The following is a 23,344-nucleotide window of genomic DNA, read 5'->3' as shown; positions in this document are numbered from 1 at the left end:
TCAGTCAACAGCAAACAGCCACAGTTGAGTTAGTTTCAGTTTATTTCATAACTCTTCTGCATATATTATTAACATTTTAACAAACAGGATTCTTTTTTGTTAAAAACACAATGTAACATTAACGGGATTGAGGTTTAACATGTGATACACTTAAACCACTTATACACAGAGAACGTCAGAAAGTTTTGGCTTATTCAGACCAATTTGGCAGCGTTGTTTTGGGGAACGGTGTCAGTAAAGGTACTTGATGGACGGAGGCAGCGTCACGGATGATTCACACTCACAGGCAGCAAAGTCTTAGTGACTCCACACAGGAGGGGGAACTACCTCCACTACTGTTGGCAGAGCACAACATCATAGGGCTGTATTCAGTCAAAACCATGCAGTAAAAATGAATAAATAAAACAAAAGAAAATCAAAACACTTTGCAGGTTTGCCTACAAACAGTTGCTTTTTAAGAAATGTTGTAAAATGTGGATTTGATTGAAACAGATTTGTGGACCATGAGCGCCAGTTTGTGCCTCTGAGGGGTTTTTTGTTGTTGTTGTTATGGTTACAGTCCAGTCAAAGAAAAGCAAAAAGAAAAATGCACAAATCAAACTCCTAAACAGGTTTCTTCATTTCTGAGATACTCTGACACTGTTCAGTACAAAGAGATATTCCATGAAGTGTTTCATAGAGCAGGTTTTTAAACCCTTTTGAAAGTGTTTGAACCAAACAAAGAAGGAAACTCGTCGTCGCTCCTGCCGTGCAGCACGTCACCACAAGTTCTGTCAGGATCATTTATCGAGTTTAGTCTAGTTTCTTTCATATTTTCATTTCCATATAAAAATAATGTGTCAGAATGATATGTAAGATACAACCAGAAGTCTGTCCCTGTGCTCTGGTGTAACTCCTGATGATTCACTGTGTGAATGGGTGAATGAGATATTGTAAAGCGCTCTGAGTGGCTGACAGACTAATGTAAATGAGGTCTATTTACCATTTATTTAGTTCTGGGGCTGGTTTGGATGGAGAAACCCCCGTCCTTCCACACCTTTCAAACATTCGAGTCGGGGGCGTCTGTGAATTCACACCCACTTATCAGAGCTTTTGTGTCCTTCCTGTGAGTCTCATGCATTTCCTCTTATTCCTGCCTCAGCAAAGAAGCTATTACCCAGGTAGCGTTAGTCCAGGGCTCTGCCTAAAGTTTAAAGTCCCCATATTTAAACGATATCACCTCCCAAATCTCCACAACCTTGCAGTTCCAAGCAACGTGAGCATGTTTGACACATCATACAAACTAGTTCTGATCCAGGATCCTTTGGTCCAACCAAGTTAAGCCCAGATCAACAGTAACCATGCTCGGTTTGCAAGAATTAGCCAGAACTAAACTGGTTTAAACATCCACATACTTTTGGCCACACGTCGTATCACCTTTACAGTAGTTGCCATCTTTGTTTGGTTGAATGAACAGAGATGCACCTTGTAAAACAGATTTCAAAAAGAAAACATCACAGAACTGAACATTATTGTGAACATGACAATTCCCTAAAAGGCACAAACTGAATCTAGTGAACCACTGATGCATTTAACTGAAATCAATAAAAACCCGATCAGCCTGTAAGATAAATATGTGTGTGTTTGTGAGTGTGTGTGTTGTGAGGTAATATGGAGAGCTAATGGAGGATGTTTGTAGGAGTTGAGGGGTAAGGCTGGACATCTCCAATCTACACAGTACAGGGATAGCAGCTTCGAGGAAACACAGAACACGATTCACAACTGCAGAAAACAGGGTTGAAACAATAAAACTGGAATTACTGTAAATTCTCAAATACTGGATTCTATTTGAATTATATTCCTAATAATTAAAGTCATCTTATTTTATTAATAGCAAAAATAAACAGGACTTTTACTTCTGGAGGCCTGATAAACAGCCTGATACACTATTTACTACCTACAATATAAGTAGTGGTAAAGGGGGTTTCCAGAACAGTTACCTGGTGTCAGCATTGTGCAGCAGTAATTCATTCCCAAACCTAAATACAAAAGTCCATATATTAGTTTCAGAGTCGTCAACCAGACCTTAACCCTGTTCAGCACTGACGGACTGAGATAAACTAACAGGGTCCAAACTCTTCTTGTGAATATCAGCTAACAAGGCACAAATCTAACGTGAATTTAGTCATGAGTTTTACAGGTATCAAAAAACTTTTCAAAGATTTTTAACCCCAATCTCTTTCCTTTCTATGTTGCCTGAAAATGACATATGTCCTCGCTCGATACAAGAAACGACGCATTAAATAAACATATTTTGTATAAAAATATAGAATTAAAGAAACCAACATCAATGTAAACGAATATTACTGATCGTTAAATGTTTTAATTTCGGTTTATGTCGCACAAATTGGGCACAAAGATACAAAATCTTCAGCCGCCATCTTTGCAAAACTGATTAAAAATCAAATCATTTTCTTTAATTGTTCAACATATGTAATATAATTTCATCCAGATGGTCAGAAGAGTCTGTGAGGATCCAGAAATACCTGCAGATTGTCAGGTATTCAGCGTAGCTTTCAGGAAGAGACTGATGTTAGCTATCTTTACTTAATCATGACCATTACTTGTATTTTATTTGAGAATTTACAGTATTTCACCTCCCACTCTGGCACTCACTCATTCTTTCCCCACTTGCACACACATATGTATTCATGCCACTTATAGTTGCTCGATTGATATGTAGGAGGAAGTACAAAATAACAGCAAGAAGAACAGGCCACACAAAGGTAGAGAATACTAAATACTTCAGATTCAAGCCCCTGAACGTACAGTAGAAACCAAAAACATCGCTCGAAAAATCCAACAGCTAAGATGAGCTGACAAAGAGGGGCTCGTGATGTCAGCCCCCCCCCGAGAACGGTGAGACCCTGAATGCATCTTGCTGTAAGGGAGTGTTTAAAACGCCTGGCGCATTGTTATCTGAGATAGGCTATGGCTTTGGCCCTGGTCGGAGCAGGAGGGGATGCAGCTGAGGAAAACTAAACTTGGACAAAATCGTCTTTTAGCAACAACCAAACGTCCGCTCTCCCTCAAAGGAAATTCAGATGATTTTTTTTTTTTCTTCTCCCTTCATCTGTCTTATCGTTTTAGAAAAATAGAAATCAGGAAAACATCATTACAAAAATAAACCAAAAAGTTCATCCAAAGTCTACATCCACATGACAACTTCACATAAATATGGACTGATATTGCACAGCAAGGGATTCCTTCTGATATGAAGTAAATCACTGACACAACTTGTAGAAAAAAAATAACGTTAGGACATTAAAATGATCAAAAGTTGCATGTCCTGGTTAGGTTTGATTATTATTATTATTTTTTTCTCCAGAGAGACAAAGCAGCACAATCCCAGGCCCTCCTACATCAGGCAGATGCTGTATCCTCTGAGTCCTGCTCCAAAGAAAAAGAAACTAAAAAAAGAGCAAAAGAAAAGCTTCAGAAGTATCACTGGTGAATTTTGGTTGAAGGCACAGAGTTCCAAAAAAAGGGTCGAAGATGCTGTTTTTTTTTTGTTTGTTTGTTTGTTTGTTTGTTTGTTTGTTTTTTTGAAGAGCAGCAGCAGTTTTTTTTCGTGGTTATAGTTTCCAAGGTGGAGGGGGTTCCTGCGGTCGGTCGACTCTCCTGATGGTCGGAGGGCAGGGCTTCAACTCTCTGTGGAGACAGAAACAAACACACGACATGTTCAGAGGTCAGAGAGCAGAACACGGTTCAAAGCAGCGGCAACTAAATGCTTTCTGAGACTGTCCTGTAAGAAACGAGCGCACATGTCGTCTGTGTAGCACATTATTATGACCCATAGTTAGGTTTTGTTGCTAGGCGACATCTTGTGGTCGTAGTAGTTATGGCAGTAACAAAGGGAGAAGTGCGGTGACGTAGGATAAAGAGAGACAAAGTCCACATCAGATAGCAAAATAAATCTGACCCATACTGGTCCACATGCTTGTTTTCTTCTTTGGGTTCCACGGCCCAAATCTGGCCCACATACAGCATGACTCTCTGGTGCTACTTCCACATCTGGACCAGTTCTGGTGCACACACAGAAAGATTTTCATCCGTCAGCCAAGACCAGAGGATAACAGCCAGAATCTGCCCAGATGTGCAAGTGTATGGGCCAGACTTGGGCCGATGCTCCAGGCTTATGTTGGGCCAGAAGTTTCATTTTGCTCTCTGGGTCGGGGGGAGGATGTGGTGGATGGATGGGTCGACAAAACACAGGAATATGACACAGAGAGCAGTGTTCGATTCCCATGTGAAACTAGCTGTTTATATTGTAACCATGACAACACAGAGGGTGTAATGTTGAGGAAGATACTTATTTTAACCTAAATCATCACCTTTTCCTAAACTTAACCAAGCCATGACCATTATTCTTGTAACCAAGGCGACAAAGAAAGGTACGCTGCTCCTGGTACAGCTGGCGTGTATTATCGTAACCATGACAACTGATGTCCGGTACGCCTGCCGCAGTAAGGGCGCTATTCCAGGAAACACTGCCATGGGTCGTATCAGAGGGTTGAACAAAACAACCTGGTATGTACAAGTATATACTTGTAATTGATTATCATGTTGTATTCACCACTGGTAGTCGAGGCCCAATCAGGGAGCGACTGTGTGTGTCTACATCATCGTTTCCAAAGGTCTCAGTTTCTGTCCGTCCAGACTACAACACAAACCCAGAGTTTTCAAAATGAAACAGGTCCAGCAGCGTTTCTGAAACTCTCAGTTTTAGGCGTTCAGAGCTTCAGAGTCATGTGGACAGCAGGAGTAAACCCAGCAGAAGAGATGAGTGTTGAACCTAAAACACATTGTGTGGTGTTTGCCACAATCGATTCTTGCAAGAAAATAAAAAAACTAACCAGAAAAGAAAACCGTGTGGTTGCAGAGTCAAGTTTTCAGTCTTGAATTTTATACAGAGGCTGAAACTGTGAGATGTAATCAGCGCTCGAAAACCAAAGTGTGAGGTTTTGGTAAACTGTAGGGATCCTGACAGCGGGTGCTTTTTGTAGGGTGGTCAAAAGCTCGGGGTCTATTTACTGTATGTGTCGATCCGGTCCTCCCACCCCCCACCTTTTTCAACATCTTCCTCGAAGTTAATCCTGCCCGCAGCGGCAGATGGTGCTGGGAGCATCCATGGCTGTGCCCTCAACAGCTCCTGTAGTTATGAATGATTGCATGGTCTTAGGCATTAAGTTGGATCAGTGTAATCCACTGCAGCATATGCAGCAGCAGCCCCGCGGGGCCAAATCCAGCAGGCAAGAACTTCCCTCCTTCACTTTCCTCGCCAAATGCTCACCAAGGAGGCCACGAGGTGTTAACATGGGCCACCCTGCCCTAATAATGTGATACCACACACAGAATTATTCATTATTTATGTGATGTTTGGTTCATGTAAAGGTGCATTAGAATTTATAGATTTTTTTTTTTGTGTGTGTGTGTGCATCTATAATAGGATTTAGCATTTGACTTTTTATAATTGTTTAGAAAGTGTTTTAATTTACAGTTAATATATATTTTATAAGCTGTTTCTAAGGCTTGTTCAGTTCTGAGAAGGTTTGTTAATGATTTTGTTTAATTTGGAGATTTAATTTGAAGGAGTTTGACTTCCGGTTGACCTCTGGGTGGTCACGCGAGAAAGACGTTAGTGACAGAGATGAGTTAAGTTGTAAACGCTACGGACTCTGAAGTGTTTCCCGTGTGATTGTGTGACGTGTAACTGTGGATTGTTTGTTAGTTTACTCGCTCCTTTGTGTGTGTGTTTGTGTGTGTGTGACTTTGGGACTGTTTACGACCAGCGAGGTGTGTTTTTTTTATTCACTCTGGAGCGAGCTAGCTTGATTAGCTGAGCTGCCGCCATTGTTGGGAGGAACATCCGTCTTCTTCACCTGCGCGGACGAGAGTGGAGGAGCAACGGTCGGGAGGAACCGTGACTCGGAGGACGGGCTGCCGCCAGACACGGTGTGATTCCCGGTACGTGACTCCTGCTGCTGCTGTTTGATTCATTATCTCTCTATTCAAGTGTCTGTTTCTCCATGAGCTCCACCATTAAGCGCGCCAACAAACCTCAATGCAAAAGCTTGTTTAAAAGAACAAACTAAACTATAAACTGCACTGAGGTTAAGACAAACTGGACAAAAAAAGTCAGACTAAAGCTACCTGGGTCTTTTTGTTTTGTTTAATTCATGTTTTTCAAATTGGGTGTGTGTTTGATTTGTGGGATTCCTGCATTCAGTTAATACAAAATTCAAACTGAGGAAATGTCTTTCCCAGTATATGCTGAATAATTGATAGAAGATAATTAGCATATTTCTGTAGTCACACCACACTGTTATTGAAGCCAGGGTTATTCCCTTTTAGCCTTTCAGTAGTTAACATACAATCATACTTTTCCCTAGATGTGTGTTTTATTCAATGAAATGTCTCTTTCACCATTTTACTAAAGGGGTTTAATAGTTTATCACGTTCTGTATAAGTGTCCTTCACATCAGGAGCCGGTGGTTCAAGGGTTTAATTTATTATTTGAGCTTAGGATAAAATAAAAAGTGAAACAGAAAGTTATAGTAAGAGTTTCATCTAATTTAGCCAACCTGTGTTGTAAAGGCCTGAATATACATGGATGGAAATCATTTATACCATTGACCAATCACAAGCCGTCTTTGAGCTGATCTTTGAGAGTCCAAAACAGATGAAGCTATTATAGCCTTTTAGCTTTATTTGAATAAACTGTGTGGACTTATCCTCCCACCAAGCTAAGATAATGAGTTTACTAGCTTGTTATTTCATAGAGCGTCATTTTCCCTCTGAAATTATTTTTTTAATTGAATGAAATTCTGTAAAATGATGAATAAAATGTCACAGGAAAGTAAAGGAGCTGTTGTCTCTGAGCTAACCGTTAGCTTGATGGCTACAGAAGTGCCCTATTCAGTTCCCACCAAGTTTAAACCGATCAGCACCAATCCAGTGTATGACATGATCAATGCACATTAAATACAGTTTCTGTATCAGTATAGAAATTAGTGTTTTTCCATCAGTTACATTTATTCTTTAACTTCTGGCTGTTGTGACACGTGACTTAAAAAATTATGGAATTTTTAAATTTAGAAAGGCACCGTTTTAGTTTAGAGTTTGTATTTGTTAACAGAATCAGACGGGGACATCAGGCTGACAAAATAGATGTAATTATTGATCTGTGATGAGATTACAGAAGGAAGACAGTAATATTTTTTTGCTGATTTAGTCATTTTGTTTCCCCCTTCCTTTTTAGACCAATACTCAAATCAGAAAGTTGAGGCCTTGATTAATCATTGAACAATTAGAAAGCAGGAGATTTGTGTGATTTGAACAGTTGGCACAAAACTGATAAACATAAACTTGGACGTGTGTCTGTACTTCAGAAAATGCTGGCAGTGTAGATCATCCCTAATGCTAAATGTTCCCTTTGAACTCTCTCTTTGAGCAGTATTTATTATTAATTCATCAGCATCACTGGCTGGATTATCTGAGCACAGTCGAAATCTAAACACACACAGTAGACAGTGTCTTTGGTTATATGGACATAGGTGCATCCAACAGGGTAAAATGTTCTTGCTACTGTCTTTGTATTGACAGATCAAAGCTGATGGAAAAATGAAGATACAACCTCCACACATTTCCATTTTTCATTCATAACATAAGCAAATCCCTTCACCTCCCTGTGACCTTCCCTTCAGCCTCATGAGTGCCGTTTTTTTCTGAATGACTTAATCATTGATTATCCTCCGTCTGTAATCACGCTGACGTCCTCAGCGGGACGTCTCGTTCCGTCCTCGCCGACAGACGGACGATTAATGATCTAACTCTGTTAAAATCAAAAGTTCATCCAGGACATCGCTCATGTCCAAGATTCTCTATTTAGAGATGTGTTAGGACGTGTTTTTAAAACGTAAATAAATTCAGAGTAATCACTTATAGTTAACATCAGGCTCATTGTGTAATTTTAAATATGGTACTTGTCTTTCTCTTGATTCTCTCTGGTCTTAAAGTTTACATAAAACAGACTTAATGGATCATTAGATCGCCTGAGGTTTTGAATTTTAACGGATGATCAGATTTCTCTTTATGAATTCATTCGTGCGTTTCTTTCAGCTGATCATTCTTGTACAAATTTGTCAAGTATTGGTATCTCAATGCAGAGAAATAAATATTTCTATTCTTCTAAACTCCAAATTTAGAGGGTTTTGACTTTTGCAATAAGCAATAGCAATTTAAATAAGTTAACTAGCACTTCAGGGAATAATAATGAGCATATTTCACAATTTCCTGACATTTTATTCAACAAATGATTAACTGATTATTAAAGAAATATAGATCACATTGTCAGTCCACAGCCTGACTTCCCTCCAACTTCAATTCCATGTGTGTGGAAACTATTTACTTGGAAAAAAACCTGTTCACAATTATATAAATAATTCTCCAGTGTATTGATAATGAAAATAATTGTTGTTTGCAGCTTTAATGATTTTGCACAGAAAAAAGAAAGTAATTCAATACAAAGCAGTTTTAGAGAAAGTGAGCTCAATATAAACTAAAATAAATAAGATAATAAATAAGACGGAGGCGGTCCCTCTTCCAGACCGGGGCCACAGAATAGAAGATGGAGCTTCCATTATAGTTAATGATGTCGTTAAGCGGTGCAAATGTCCAACACATTAGCGATTAATCAAATTATGTAAAAAGCTTTTGGAGCCGCCAGCGGTCCTCTTTGTCTGGATGGTGATCTGTTTAAATCCACATATCACTGCAGCACTAATTGTATTCTGAGTGTCTCGTAGTTAAAGTAGCAGAGGATGAGAATACTTGTGCATTTTTACTGCTTATACTTTAACTTTATTTAACTGATTATATTGATGTACTTTTGTATTTAAATGCAGGACTTTAACTTGTATTGGAGTCGTTCTACATCCTGGTTCTGGTTCTTTTACCTCCGTACAAGATCTGAGTTTTCCCTCCACCACTGCTCTTTATTAACCCTCTGATATCTTCAGACTCGTCAGTCTCATTAAACACCACAAGGTGGAGCTGCAGCATTTCTGCAGATGTGCGTCGTCCTCTCTGCTGTGGGAGGTTTTTGGTCTGAGAGACGCGAGACTGCTCTGATTTGTTCACTTGGTTTAGTTGTGGTCCGTCCTGTAAATACATGATCGAGACATTGAATCATTAACATCCAGAGGACAGGAGGAGCTTGTCTCTGGGACTGACGTCGTCTTTTCTTTTGTTTCACCTTAACTCTGCACTTTGACCTCTGCAGATGTAATTTTACATTAAGATGGGAACAGTGACATTTGGGCGCTCCAGCAGTCTGATTCCCCTCCGGACTATTTAAAGCATGAATCTATTTGACAATGCGAAGCAGATTAAATGCAGAGAGCTCAGTATGTATGAATGTATTTATGTATGTGTGCCTCTGTTGGTTCAGATGAACACGTGTCCTGCGTATCTGCTGTTACACAGTGGGAAAATATGCACAGAGAAAAAACTGTGTGTGTGTTAGATTTGATGATTCACTGCTGGGGTTGTGAAACATCACGCTAACCTGCAGGGTGTTTTTTTTTTTCTGCTGTCAGCTCACAAAGTGGGAGAGGTTTTATTTTATGTTTTTTTTTCATGGTACCACCACTAATTTGGATTTATTTGTGGTTGCTATGGTTACCATTTTCCATTTAGAAAAAGCTTTGCAATAAGATTTCTGACCTTGAGTTTCACCCTTTTAATTCACGTGTCTATTGTTGTTATCACAAGGGGCTGCTGATGGTCTTTTCTATTAATCATCACATCAATTCTTAATATAGTATCAGTAACAAAGTCGTGTTGATACCAAGCATTTATTAAATATGAGGTGACAACTGGAGAACAGGAAGTAACAGTACTGACAAATGTCATTAACAGGCAATTTGATTGGTTAAATATATTTATATTTTAAAAAATTAAACTCTAATGGAACCTATTATTAATTATTTATTTATTCATTCACATTCGTTTTTATTTTTTTTATTTTTCCTGATAAAAAAATACACTGACATATCAATGACCGAGGAAAATGTGATTTAACAAACAAAAAAAAGTAATAAATATAAAATATTATGTTGGATCCTATTGGATCCCAGAATATTGAGAATGGAAAAATAAAAAAAACATTTTACATGGCAGTTATTGACGACAATTTGCTCTATTAGCAGCATTAATTCGCCCTATTATTTATGGTCGTATTCTCTTATGTGACAGGTGTTGCTCTGGGACTCCTCATACAGTTATATCTTTATCCATGGGTATATATTACAGACTTGGTGGATAAACGTGGTGCCCCAAAAGTGACAATATTATGTATTTTTGTGATGTCATTGTCCATTTAAAGTCTGTAATGTATCCCAGAGATGTAAAAATTAAAATTTTATATGATTTTAAACATAAAAAATATTGATTATAATCACTATCTCTGCAGCTTTGACACAAACAATAGTATTGATTTTAAAAACTACATGTTGCTCGATCCCTAAAATAGACAACGGAGATCGACGAGGTGTCGCTGCTGGATCTGTTTTTCATCAGGGACCCTCCCTGACCTCTGGATGTGAGGATGGCCGCGGATCACGTAGCACGCTCGGCATTATGTACTTAATAACAGACACTGCAAATCCCGACAGGACGGGCTCCAGCCTCAGTCAGCGCGGCGCCGCAGCCTGCAGGACTTAGCTTGAGCCAAAGTGTTTTTGCAACCATTACACAGATACCGCTGCAGTTTTAAAAGGATCTGCACACATTTCAGACCTCAGCACAGAGAGAGAGAGAGAAACATAACACACACCTCTCAAATCTGGATGCATAAATTGACCATATCCAAATCTGTTTTCACACCCAACCTACATAATCTGGGGACGGTCTGGCTGTTCCTTGCATGGAAAGGAATTATGGGAAATCTGACAGTGACGGGCTCTCGAGAGGAGGCCTACAGCTGTCACAGTATATCACACATGTACACATGGTCTGGGCTAAAGATGGATGTTGTTGGAGTCCTGACATAGACAGAAATGATAAAGAGCTTCAGGTTTTTCACCTGACGCCTCGTTCTGACTGGATTTCTGTCTCCAGGGGAGGTGAGGTGATTTTAACATCACCTGCCCTGATCAGCGATTTTAATCCTGTCATTTTTCACTTTCCGACCCCACCACATAATTACAGCCACAATGATATCCTGGTTTTTCTGCTCCTCCTGCCATTTAAATCCTGTCCCAGAGATATGTGCTTGTTTTTTTTTTTTAAAGTGGATCTCTGACTTTTTTTTGCATGAAGAGCTGCTTGTCCTACTTTATTCAACAAGTCCTGCGATCCTAAACACCGGAGTGGCTGTTTGTCCGTACCCTCAGATACAGCCCACAGGAGCGACCAGCACTTCGGTTATGGGCTAGAACAGTGACGTCAAATTCTGGCTTTGAAAATGAAACCAGAACCAAAAAAGGAAACTTGTATTGAAAAAAGTTATATCGGCACAGACATAAAGTTTGGCACTGAAAAAGAAAGGGGGAGCGCTCGATTTATTCACATTCAGAAGCCTGACGGGACCACATACCGAGGCAATGGCTTAGTAACTCCAGAACTGCTTCTCTCTGCGCGCTAACGTTAGCTCATACCGGTCAGCTAGCTAACCCACAATAACCAAACAGTGAGGACTGCTGGTTAGTCGATGTCACAACTGTTTGTTCCTATTTCCCAAATTGGCACCATTAAAAGTAGCTGAATTACCCATGAGCACTTCCTGTTTACAGTGTTTTTCATAGATGTAATAACTGTCACTGTGATACTGCAGAAAACCTGAAACATGAAGTTCTGCAGCTTCATTTCTCTGGATTTATTTGTTGATGGATTGACATTGTACATCAGAGATATTTCTTTCTCTGTTTTTCCTTCTTTCTGCTTCATGCCCTCGTCTGACACAAACCATATCCTGTAATTTCACCGGGTTTAAACACCGTCCAAAACGATGAGTTAAATGACTGAGGAGCACGGTGAAGATTACACTCCCCACCTCCCTCTGTAATGTTAATCCTGCATTAATGGGGCTAAAGACATATTTTTATTGAGCCTCATCACTGACGTAGTCGCCCAAAAAAGGAGGGTAAACTGTAAATCCCATCTCCTTAACTTAATATCTCCTGGGGATTTAAATCATTAGAGTTCGTTTTAGTCTGTAAGTAAAAACTTTTCTGCAAATGACAAAGGACAGTTTTGTTTTAAAACATAAAGATTTGTGTTTTATCATTTGCAAATTTCCTCCTGCTCTCTCCATCATCTGGTGTAAAAAAACAAAAACAGTCTGTAATTTAACTGTTGTCTGAGTCTAATCGGTGCAAGAGACGAGTGAAAACACATTGGTTATATTTTACAAAAACAAGCAGGATATTGTTTAATGATGAAAAGCAGGAATTATAATAATATTTTCAAATTCAGAAAGAAAAACTATTGATCTACTAATTCGTGTAGACTAATTGATAATTTAATGAAAGGGTTTTTATTTGAGTTTAAGACAGCAGCAGCTTGTGTGTGTCTCCTTTGTTATTAATTATTCACGACAATTTGGCAGCACTCCAAAATACACAATAGGTTCAGTGCAGTTCAGTCTTTTAATATTTCTGTGTCTCTGTCGAGTCTGAAGTCAAGTCCCACAGCGCACACACAGCTCTCGTTTAGCCTGTTCATATCATCTATTAGTTTTAATATTCAGGTAATTTTCTGGACAAACAGGAATCAAGAGTCACGACATCTGCTCATAACTTAGGACTTTCTCAGGAGACCGTCGTCCTAATTGTAATCTGTGCTTGAACAGACACATTAAAAGATCCACTGGCCACTCGATCCAACAGCACAGAGTAGCATTGCAAACCCTTCCTCATATTCCTAAACAAGCTTCTCCTCTAATTAGCAGATTTATGCATGAAAACATAAAAACATCAGAACAATCACGTTACACTTGCCTCCAGTAGTTTAGCATCAGACGTAGCAACAAAAGCCTCATGACTACATGCTAATGCTGGAATGCTAATGCAGGAGTCTCTGGCAGAGAAGATATCTCCCACTTGGTGAAAAAGAGCTTCAGACATGTCGACAGACTGTGGGGAGATAAAAAGCTGAAAATGCTCCACAGGTCCAAACAAAACCCAACATTATACAAATGAATATACACACTGTTTCTTTGAGTCTCTGGTTTCACTTGAACTGCTAACAGTCTGTAATACACCATAAGAAGCTAATTCAAGATGTTAATCTGGTGTGACCACAAGGTTAGCACAAGGGCTAACACCTCAGAATAATGCGTGAACACTCCTAAATGGGAATGACAGGTGTTTTGCTAACATGCTGATGTTGAACAGGTGTCATGTTTACCGTCCAATAGTTGAGATATCTCCGTCTGGATCAAGGTGCTCAAACAACAGTGTAACCCACAGAGACAAAATTAACTGGCTTAAAACACAGAAGAAAAAGAAAAAGTGAAGCTAGCAAAGCACAACACGTAGCTGCTAAAACTACTAGCTAAAAAACATTTACAAAATAAAACAGCTGCTGAATGTCCTGTTAATTACAGAATAATATCCTTTATTGGAAAGTGAATGACTTCTATATTAAACCATCTTTACTCTTTAAAATTAAAATATATTGGCAACACTTTCAGAACCACATGAAATAAGTGTCACACCCAAAGTATTGACACAATCCTTCAAAATAAAAGTCACCTGTAGAAGTTTTTTTTTTTTAAATGTGTGTCTTTTAAAAACTATAGCTAAGAACCAAAATGTGAACACGAGCTCTCATTTGGTTTGTTTTCTACTCATGATGGTAGATCTATGAGCAGAAACTGGCGCTCCACTTCTTCATTGGTGTTTTTAAACCGTCTGAGATGAATGAAAGAACATTCGGCGCTGTTCGGCGTCGACACAGCCCACGACTTCACACCCTCGTCCTCGCTGAGAGGGAAGTGTGATGGAGACGAGCTGCAGCGAGACAGTCTGCTACTGAGATGTTCAACAGAGTCACACAGGAGACAGGAACTGATTTCATCCAGCACCAACACAATGCTGAAGTCGCTCTGACGGAGGCACAGATTCCGCAGAGGTTTGCAGCGTTACGTCACCAAAATGACCAAACTGTGCCCGAGGTTAACACCCGGGCGAAAGCACGGCAGGATCTCTCAGGACAAACGCTTCATACAGAAAAACCCATAATCACTGAGCCAAGAAAATAAAGCTTAAAGCTCCGTTAATCAATTATTTCCTATAAAAATGGATCAAAGGATGTGTCGTGTCAAACTGTCACCAACTCTACAGCAAAAGAGCCAGATGTTTCCCTCAGGAGCTGGTGGAGACTAAAATACAGCTAAAAGAGGGAACTGGACAAAAACACCACTTTTGTTATTCAGCACAACTCTATGAAAGGTGCCTTTAAACAACCGCAAGTCCTCCACACTCTCAAGTACCATACATTTTATTTAAATAAATAACAAGACTTTGTGGTTTAACAAGCTGCAAGTCGACTGTTTGGTGTTTAATGACATCAGTCTTTAAGATGAGTGAATGTTACCAGCCTAAAAGAAGAAAACATTTTTAATATTCATTAAAGCTCCTCCAGTGTAAAGGTCTGTGTCCATGTGTAGTGTGATTATAGATCAGCTCTAGCTTCTATATTAATACTGTGAAAGTATCAAAGCCTCAGTCCACAGAGAAATGCACACAGCCTGTATTCAGAAACTGAGCCTTAAAACCAGCCGTCAGGACTTCTGGAACTTTGTGATGTCACAACAAAGCAGTCACCAAGCCCCGCCCACCTGGACCCACCATCCAAACCTTGCAGGATTTGGTTTTTCTGAGTGTTTTTACCTGAAATCTGCTGTATTTTTATTGGATCAGTCAGAAAACAGTCAGCCAATCAGAAGAGAGGCTCAGAGCCTCCTCTCTTCTGATTGGCTCACAGACCTGTTGTTACTAGAGCTCCAGAGAGAAGCCTGAGAGAGGAGATGTAAAACTACACTGAGATGGTTTTTATATCTTTTGATGGATCAACACTTCAAATAAGACACAGAAGAAGAAAATATGGAGCTTTAAAGAGAGGGTTTTTTTTTTTTTTTAACATTTGCTATGTTTGAAAAATGCAGCTATATTTGCTAATAACGTTTCCTCTTTGCTCATTTTTTCTTGCAATTATTATTCATGTTGACAAGCATGACAGTTAAAACCTCTGGAAGTAATAAAAGTAGCCTAAATAACAGCCACCCACCCATAACTATTTTCACATGCGAAGTTAAAGAAGGAAAACTGCCCGTCCTCCCTGTGAAGCTGCAGGGTTCACACAGCCTCCAACTCTGAACTAAACCAGCTGATTCCTAATGTGGACTGCCCGGTGGCTAATGTACGAAGACACGACATGACACGACACAAGTTTGAAAACTTTGGAGTCAACTTTTAGAAGTTGAATTTCTGTTCTTTTGGTGGAAGCTGCACATTGACCCCATCGTGTGTTTCCTTCACAAGATCTGATTTTATTTATAGCGCCTGTCACAACAGCACAGCACAGTTCAACAGCTCCTCTAACTACATCAGCCAAAGTAACACGTCTGTAAAACAACAATAACTGATCATTACAGCCTAAAGGTAGAATTTAATGCAGGACCTCTTGTATTAATCTGCATTAGTTTTAATTCGGTGTACACACATAAAATACCGCTTTCATTTTTGTATTATTAACAACATAATCTCCGTCATGTCTCCGTCAGAGCTGACACACATCTGTGACCAGCGTCCACGGCCTCGGGGTTTATTGGAAGCCGCGTCGTTAACGGTGGCCGACCGATGAAATTCAATCAAGCGAGGCCGGCCGTGATTGGCCGCTAGAAGCATGTGACCTCAGCCTCCTGTGTCTGCTGTTGGTGTGCTGTGACACCAACAGCAGACTCCGCTCTGATTACTACAAACAGCACAACACACACACTCACATTTTGTCTATTTATATCTGGGGTTAGATGTGGTGAATATTATTACTGAGTAATTAAATCTGTGTGTTCATGCATGACTGATGTGGCACATGGAGTCGAACGTGCTACTGTAGCCTGTCAGCTGAAAACATGAAAAAACACACAGCGTTACATGACGCAGTTGTGCCACCTCGTCTGTGAATAATGAAACAGGATTTTCCCTCTTTAAGCCCCTAAAAATAGCTCCCAAATTCAGGGGGGGAGGTGTGTGTTTGGGGGGGGGTCCATTACTGTCCATCCTTTCAGCCGAATGGAGGATCACATATCCTGTGTGCTTTACATCACAATATTATATTATGGAACTACGTTACGTCCCATCACACAGAATATGTAATATAATCAGCAAAGTCATTTACACAACTAATTGAATTAAGTGCAGTTTTAAGGTGCTTGCACTGTACTAATAAATATATTATAATATAATTTATTACACATTTATATCATATATTATTATAGGTGGTAATAGAATAATGTTCTCAGCCATGAATAAAAACGTTGCTTCATCTTTGTCAGCAACATTTTGACGGATCACAATTGATGACTCCATTAAACAGCACCGGAGCTAATGGTTTATTACAGCGATTAATCTGCCAATCATTTAATCTATAAAATGTCAGAAAACGGAAATAAACCAATCACAGTTAATGTCTTCAAATACATAAATATGTAATACATGTTTTGTGCGACTGACTTACTGATATTTGATATTTGATGTTTGGAAAGTGACTGAAATACTTCATCAATTATCAAAATAGATGCATTCTCTGTTGCTAAACTGATCAATTCTACTACAAAATAGTATAATAAAAATAAAGCACGAACAGGTTTCATTCTGCGCGTATAATGTAAACTTTTGTTTTGTAAATTTTGCTAATAATACATATTCTTACTTTTAAAAGGATCTAACAGTTATGACATCTGGAATTAAATTTTTATAGATTTTTATTTATTTATTTTGTAGCTTTATGGTAGAATAAACCACAAAAATTAATATTTAATATGTGGCATTTTAAGCGTTAAATTGCACATATTTTAAGTATGAAAGGTGATTCCTGACCTTAGTAAAAGTAGATTGATAAAACAATCCCAATTTAAGGTTTGACAGACGATGAAAATACACAGAATGTATAGTTTAATTTGTTTGCTTTTATTTACAATATGTACAATAGACTAAATGTCAATGATATTTATTGTTCAAAATTTACTGTTAAAGCATCTACTGCTACTGATTTTAACAAGTTAAACTCTAAATATTTTTACTCAGACATATTGTCACGAAATGTTTATTAATTGTTATATTAATATTTAACCACATTATTGGATTTTTTTGTTTTCAAATCAAAGGTCCAGGGTCAATTGAGCTCTAATATATACTGTGTATAAAAGTATTCTACACCTAGTATATAAATATTGTTCTATAAATAGTATTTACTTACATAATGCATGAAACAACAGAAACTCAGAGGGATTGATCGTTATTTCAAACTGACAGAGCTGCTGCTCATGAGCTGGACCTGCAGTGAACACGGTGTGAACGCCGCAGACTGCAGCAGTTACAGTTCGATACATGAACTCGCATATCTGATGTTACACAAGACGAGAAAGACGTGGCTCTTCGTGTCCAATCTGAGACGTTTGACAGTGATGAGGACGGACTGTGAGCTGGAAAAGATCCGCCTCAGTTTGACCTTTGGTCAAAGTGAATTCATTACGCAGCCCTGCCGAACACCGCACATCCAGTCCTCCCCAAACCGCAGATCTGTGTGGACAGCAGAGCCTCACAGGGGCGTCACACGGGGCCCGGGGCCAAACTTCATGTCTCTGTCATCTCTCTGAAAAGCTCCGGCCTCACATCCCAGCTGCCTCTTTGACCTGCTACTGTGTTCACACAGTCTGAAGGTGACAAACTAAAAGCTGTGCTGCTGCACCTTATTCAAGGCTGAAGTACAACTGTCTGCAGCTCTTTCTCATATATCTCATGTTTATAGAGCTACTGCTAATGTACCACCAAACCTCAGGGCTACACACACAGTACTTAGAGATATTCTGTGTTAGTTTGACTCTGTACATGAAGTAAAATATAGAATATCATCAGTGACACACTAAAGCTCCACATTTTCCTCTTCAGGTCTGTGAGCCAATCAGAAGAGAGAAGGCTCTGAGCCTCCCCTCTGATTGGCTGACTGTTTTCTGAGTGATCCAATAAAAATAAAGTAGATTTCAGGTAAAAACACTCAGAGAAACCAAATCCTGCAAGGTTTGGATGGTGGGTCCAGGTGGGCGGGGCTTGGTGACTGCTTTGTTGTGACATCACAAAGTTCCAGAAGTCCTGACGGCTGGTTTTAAGGCTCAGTTTCTGAATACAGGCTGTGTGTATTTCTCTGTGGACTGAGGCTTTGATACTTTCACAGTATTAATATAGAAGCTAGAGCTGATCTATAATCACACTACACATGGACACAGACCTTTACACTGGAGGAGCTTTAAGTTTAGGGGAAGATTGGTTCACTTAGTTAAACTGAAAAAAGACAAACCATTTCTTCTTTAAGTTGCCGAACAACAAATAATAAAAACATGAATTGGTGGATTTTGTAGGAAACTGATACAATAAATATTCACACACTTTTACTTATGCAAAAGATTAAATACAATAATGTAAAAATGTCACTCTGACAAGTACTGTCAAAATAAAGTATCAAAGGTAAAAGTAGAGAGGTGTCACATATTATTAGGTTTATGTAACAGATTGATTAATATGAATGTACCATTTTCATGTTGTAGTTGCTGGAGGTGAAGCTACTTTATAACAGTGAATCATATTTATAAACTGAAGCTTTTACATTTCCTCCAACAACATATTTGTTAATGTAAAGTTGTTAAATATGAACATATTTTTAGGAGCCAGTGTTGTTTCAGTAGCAGCCTGAGTCTTCTTCACAGATGTAATAAATGTGGGTTTTTTAAGAATGAAGTATTTGGAGTCAGAGTCTGTAACAGCTCATCACCAGAAATGGAGCCAAAATAAATTCTTTTCACCTTAATAAACATGAAGAGATGCCAAAATGTTTTGTTAGAAACACAACCCAGCATCTGATCTGATTTTACTTCTTATTGTTTAAGACTGAGTTTCAGCCTCTTCCTGCCCACGGCCCTGTCTCCGTCTTTTTCTCTTGCCCACGTATTATTTAACAGGCCAGACTGACCTCTGCTCCGTCAGACAGCCGGTCTGCAGCTTGATGTTCGGCCTCGCTGCCTGACATGTCAGTGCAGACTGAAGCTGACCTTTATGTTCCCGCCGCTGTTCGGACTCTATCAGCCTGCTGCGCCATGTTAACACGACACGTTTACATGTCACTTTTAACAACGGCAGGTCTACATGTGACCGCATCAGAAATACAGGCGGCGTTCACTCTGGTATTTAAGAGTCAGGGTTTCATTTCTTCTTAACAGAGGGAGGTACTTAAGGGTGTTGCACAGAATCTCTTAAGGGAAAAGGTTACGTCATTTGCAGCAGTGAAAGACAATTTACAGCAGTACAATTCTTCTGCGTCGTTAAGGGCGTTTCCTGGTTGCAGAACATTATCATCATCTTCCTGGGATGTTTTCATTTTCTTCATTTATCGCCATAAACTTTGGTCATGTTGCAGTTACGACAGAGTCAGAGGTAGATTTAGGTTTTTCCTCACTTTGGTCTTTTGTGCAACAGTTTATCTGATTCTTTAAGTGTAAGACTAAGACAAGGAGAAAATCTTAGATACTCCAGTGACCATTATAAAGACGCCTTAAGGAGAAGACTTGAGGTTGTTTTTGTGCAACTGTTTTTATTTTAAGGAAACCTTACCTCAGACTTTCAGGAAAATCTTAACTTAAGGTGATTTTGTGCAGCTGGGCCCCCGGTCCTTCACTTCTGTGAAAGTACCAACACCAGACTGTAAACATGTATAAGTCCTGAAATTAAAATGTCACTGAAGTATAATCAGGAAAATGTACTTAAAAATGTCAAAAGTTAAAGTCCATCCTAAAGTCCTTCTATGACACATTCATGTGTAAACAGCATTTAACTGATTCAGTTGGTCGAAGTGCAGCTTTTTTTTAAAGTAATTTTATACTGGGCAGCAACTAATCGTTAAAAATTTCCTCATTAATCAATTCAATTGAATGTTTGGTTCGTAAAATTTCATAAAATAGTGAAACCTTCAAAATGTTTTGCCCGACCAAAAGCATCAAATCTTTACATTTGAGAAGCTTGAATTATGAAATGTTTGGTAGTTTTTTTATTTGAAAAATTGTACAATTATCAAAATAGTTGCTGATTAATTTCTTGTCAATTGGCCGATCGATTAATCAACTAATTATTTCAGCTCTGGCTGCGTATACTGTCGGGTAGTTTCCCTTCAGAATAGAAGTATAAAGTACCGTGAATGGAACATACAGTTTCGAGTAGATTCATCTGTAATAATGCAAAAATATTTACTGATCACGTTGTATATGTAGAATCTAAATCTGCAGGGTGGGGGCTTCAGCGGCCTTCTTTGCCCAGGGCCTCTCAGACTCTAGGATCGTCACTGTTGTACTTAGTTAGATTCCACCACTGGCTAAGAGCCTGTAAATTAAGGAGAGGAAACTGGACACAAACAGCCGAGAGTGAAGCAGAGAGTGATGTGCATCATGAGTGTGTGTCTAATATTTTGTAATCTTATGTAACTGCATGAAACACGACGGGGGGAAAAAAAAGAAAACTCCCTCTGTTTCCAAAGACCCACAAAAAGACAAAGACTGCCACTGGACAAACAAGGTAATGCTTCTGTGGCCTCTGATTGGCTGTGAGCAGCAGCAGTACCCCGAGGTGTCATTATCATCATCGCCATCACCATCATCATCATCACTTTCAGCAGCAGTGTAGGTGCTGCGGTGCCCCGTGGCAGACAGTTACGGGGCTGCACTTAAAGCAGATGATGCAGAAGTGATGGCAGCGGGCGCTCATGTGGAAACGCTGCATTCAGTCAGTCTGGTTAGATAACGTTCCTCTGATGCCTCTTTGTTTGCTTGTTTTCTGCTTATTTGATTTTTCTCTCTGTGCTTGCAGAAGCACCACAGTCTGTGGTGACCCACGCCGCTGAAATACATCTGACACTCAAATATAATCTGCACCAACATGTTTTTAACCTGCACGTGTTTTATGATTTAAAATCTACTATTTACGCCATCGACCTTTGTTACAGCTCCGCTTTTATATTAGTGAGGTTTTATATTCAACGATTTGATATTAAATAGTAAATATTCCCCTGAGCAGGTAAAACTGACTCTAATATCTTCTTCAAAATGAGCTCCCCTGCATCTTCTGATTTTGTTTATTAAAAATGTTTGGTTTTTTTTACTAATTCCCTTAAATTTTAATTTTTTGCTACAAATACAGGACAACATGAAAAATGTAAGTTTACTCACTATTAGTAAAGTGTAGTCTTATTATCAAGCTCTCTATCAGTATGTGTGTACCATTATCCATATGGATTTTTATTAGACTTGAGATATACAGACATGTGTATATATATATATATATATATACATATATACACACACACACACACACATATTTATATGTATTCTGTCCCAAAAGAGCAGAGGTTGTATTGACACAGAACATGAAGTCAATTTTAGATGTGATACACAAAGACACAAGAAAAAAGAAAAATCACAATTACAAAGCTTCATCCAATTAAGTATGAACTGACAATTTTCAAAAATCCCGGAGGTTTTTTGGGTTGAGACGAGAATAAAAAAGAAAATAACTGGAGGGAAATTACAGAAATAATTAAAGTTTCTACTGAATTTTTAAGTTTTCAGCCAAAGTCTGACCAATATACAGTATAACTTAACAAAAAAATGTAATACTTGACATTGAAACTCTTTCTTTTCGTGCTAATCCAGCCATAGAGAGACTTGCCTCAGCGAGTTAAAGCAGCTAAAACCAACTTTTGTCAGGACCACATCAGCAGGATGAGCCCCACAATCACAAATGTCTTTGACTGACTGAGTGATCATAGTTCCGTAGTTCAAAATGAATCGGCACAAACGGTTTCTATCAGGGGGCGTTCACAACCTGCAGTGTTGCGAAGATGGAGCATAACCCTAATGTCCTTGTTTGAATTCAGCCATAATGTAATAGAATGCAGAAAATAAAACAGAAATGTTATTTTCTCTTTTTCTTTGTTTTCTTCTTCTCTTGATTATTTCTAGCACCTACATCCTTGGCATCATTATTCCTCAGAGCAACAATGAGGAATCTGTTTATTTGCGTTTCATATGTTAAGCATTCATTAATCACTGAGACATTTGTCAGGATGAGTCAGTGTGGTATTAAAGTGGAGGTGATGTTACCATGTGTGAAATTAGCAGTGGAGCGCCCCCCCCCCCCAGTTGGTTTGATGAGCGCAGTTAAAGGAAGCAGCAGCAGAGTTGAGATGGCAGCGGAGGGCGGGAACACCGAGAGGGATTAATTAGCATTCTCAGTAGAGTTTACATATATTTGATTAATTCAGGCCCTCACAATGCTTTCCATTTTAAAGATAAGCGCTCTTCTCCAAGGCTAAACAATTAGGTTACATAAGCTCATATGAGTCTTACATTTCCATGTCACAGACCTCGAGCCAGCTGAGCAGCTCGGCTGAAAACCCTTAATTATCACACGCCAATGAGGCAATCATTTTCTATTTACTCATGCACTCTCTTCTACACACACGGCTCCAGTTAATCACCCGGTGCAGCCCAGGTCTAAAATAACCTACGTGAGGATGTAGTGAACTTCACGTTGCCATTTTGATCGGTCTCTTTTTAGATAACTGTGGGCGCATGCGTCACTGCACTCCACGTTTATTGTGCTGAATGTTTTACTGCTGGTTTAGAAATGATTGGTCTATTTATGTTCAGTAAATTAATGTAGAATAAAGCTCAGCTGACTTTAAATGTCTTCAAGGTTCATTATTTAGTTTCACATTCTTATATTTTACATCATATTATTTCAAAATTATTAAGTTTGTTTACATTGAAATGTATGTTTTTATTTAACATTACAAAATTAATTTAAAAAAATATATTTTAAGAAATAAATTTCCCCTCTATTACTGTCAAAATAAAGGTAAAAATGTCGACAAAAATGAAGAAATAAATATAATGATATAATAAATAAAACAGACAGGAATTATTCCTGGTTCCATGTTCATAAATTAACACATTAAATATTGTTAGTATTTTAGCATT

General features: G+C 38.8%; 1 protein-coding gene across 1 annotated transcript in view; it reads right to left on the bottom strand.

Moving 5' to 3' along the window:
- Positions 1–24: 24 nt before the first annotated feature.
- The window catches only part of LOC111657219 (potassium voltage-gated channel subfamily A member 5), a 36,396-nt gene continuing 13,076 nt past the window's right edge, over positions 25–23,344 (bottom strand). Inside the window, exon 2 of the mRNA XM_023409310.2 lies at positions 25–3,690. The gene's annotated coding sequence lies outside the window, so the exon portion shown is untranslated. The remainder of the gene's footprint in view (positions 3,691–23,344) is intronic.

Source organism: Seriola lalandi, unplaced genomic scaffold (assembly GCF_002814215.2).
Source record: "Seriola lalandi dorsalis isolate HSWRI2012SDOR001 ecotype SW California unplaced genomic scaffold, Sedor1 jcf7180002054388, whole genome shotgun sequence".
NCBI classification, from domain to species: Eukaryota; Metazoa; Chordata; class Actinopteri; order Carangiformes; family Carangidae; genus Seriola; species Seriola lalandi.
This window is presented reverse-complemented; position numbering and strand designations above follow the sequence as displayed.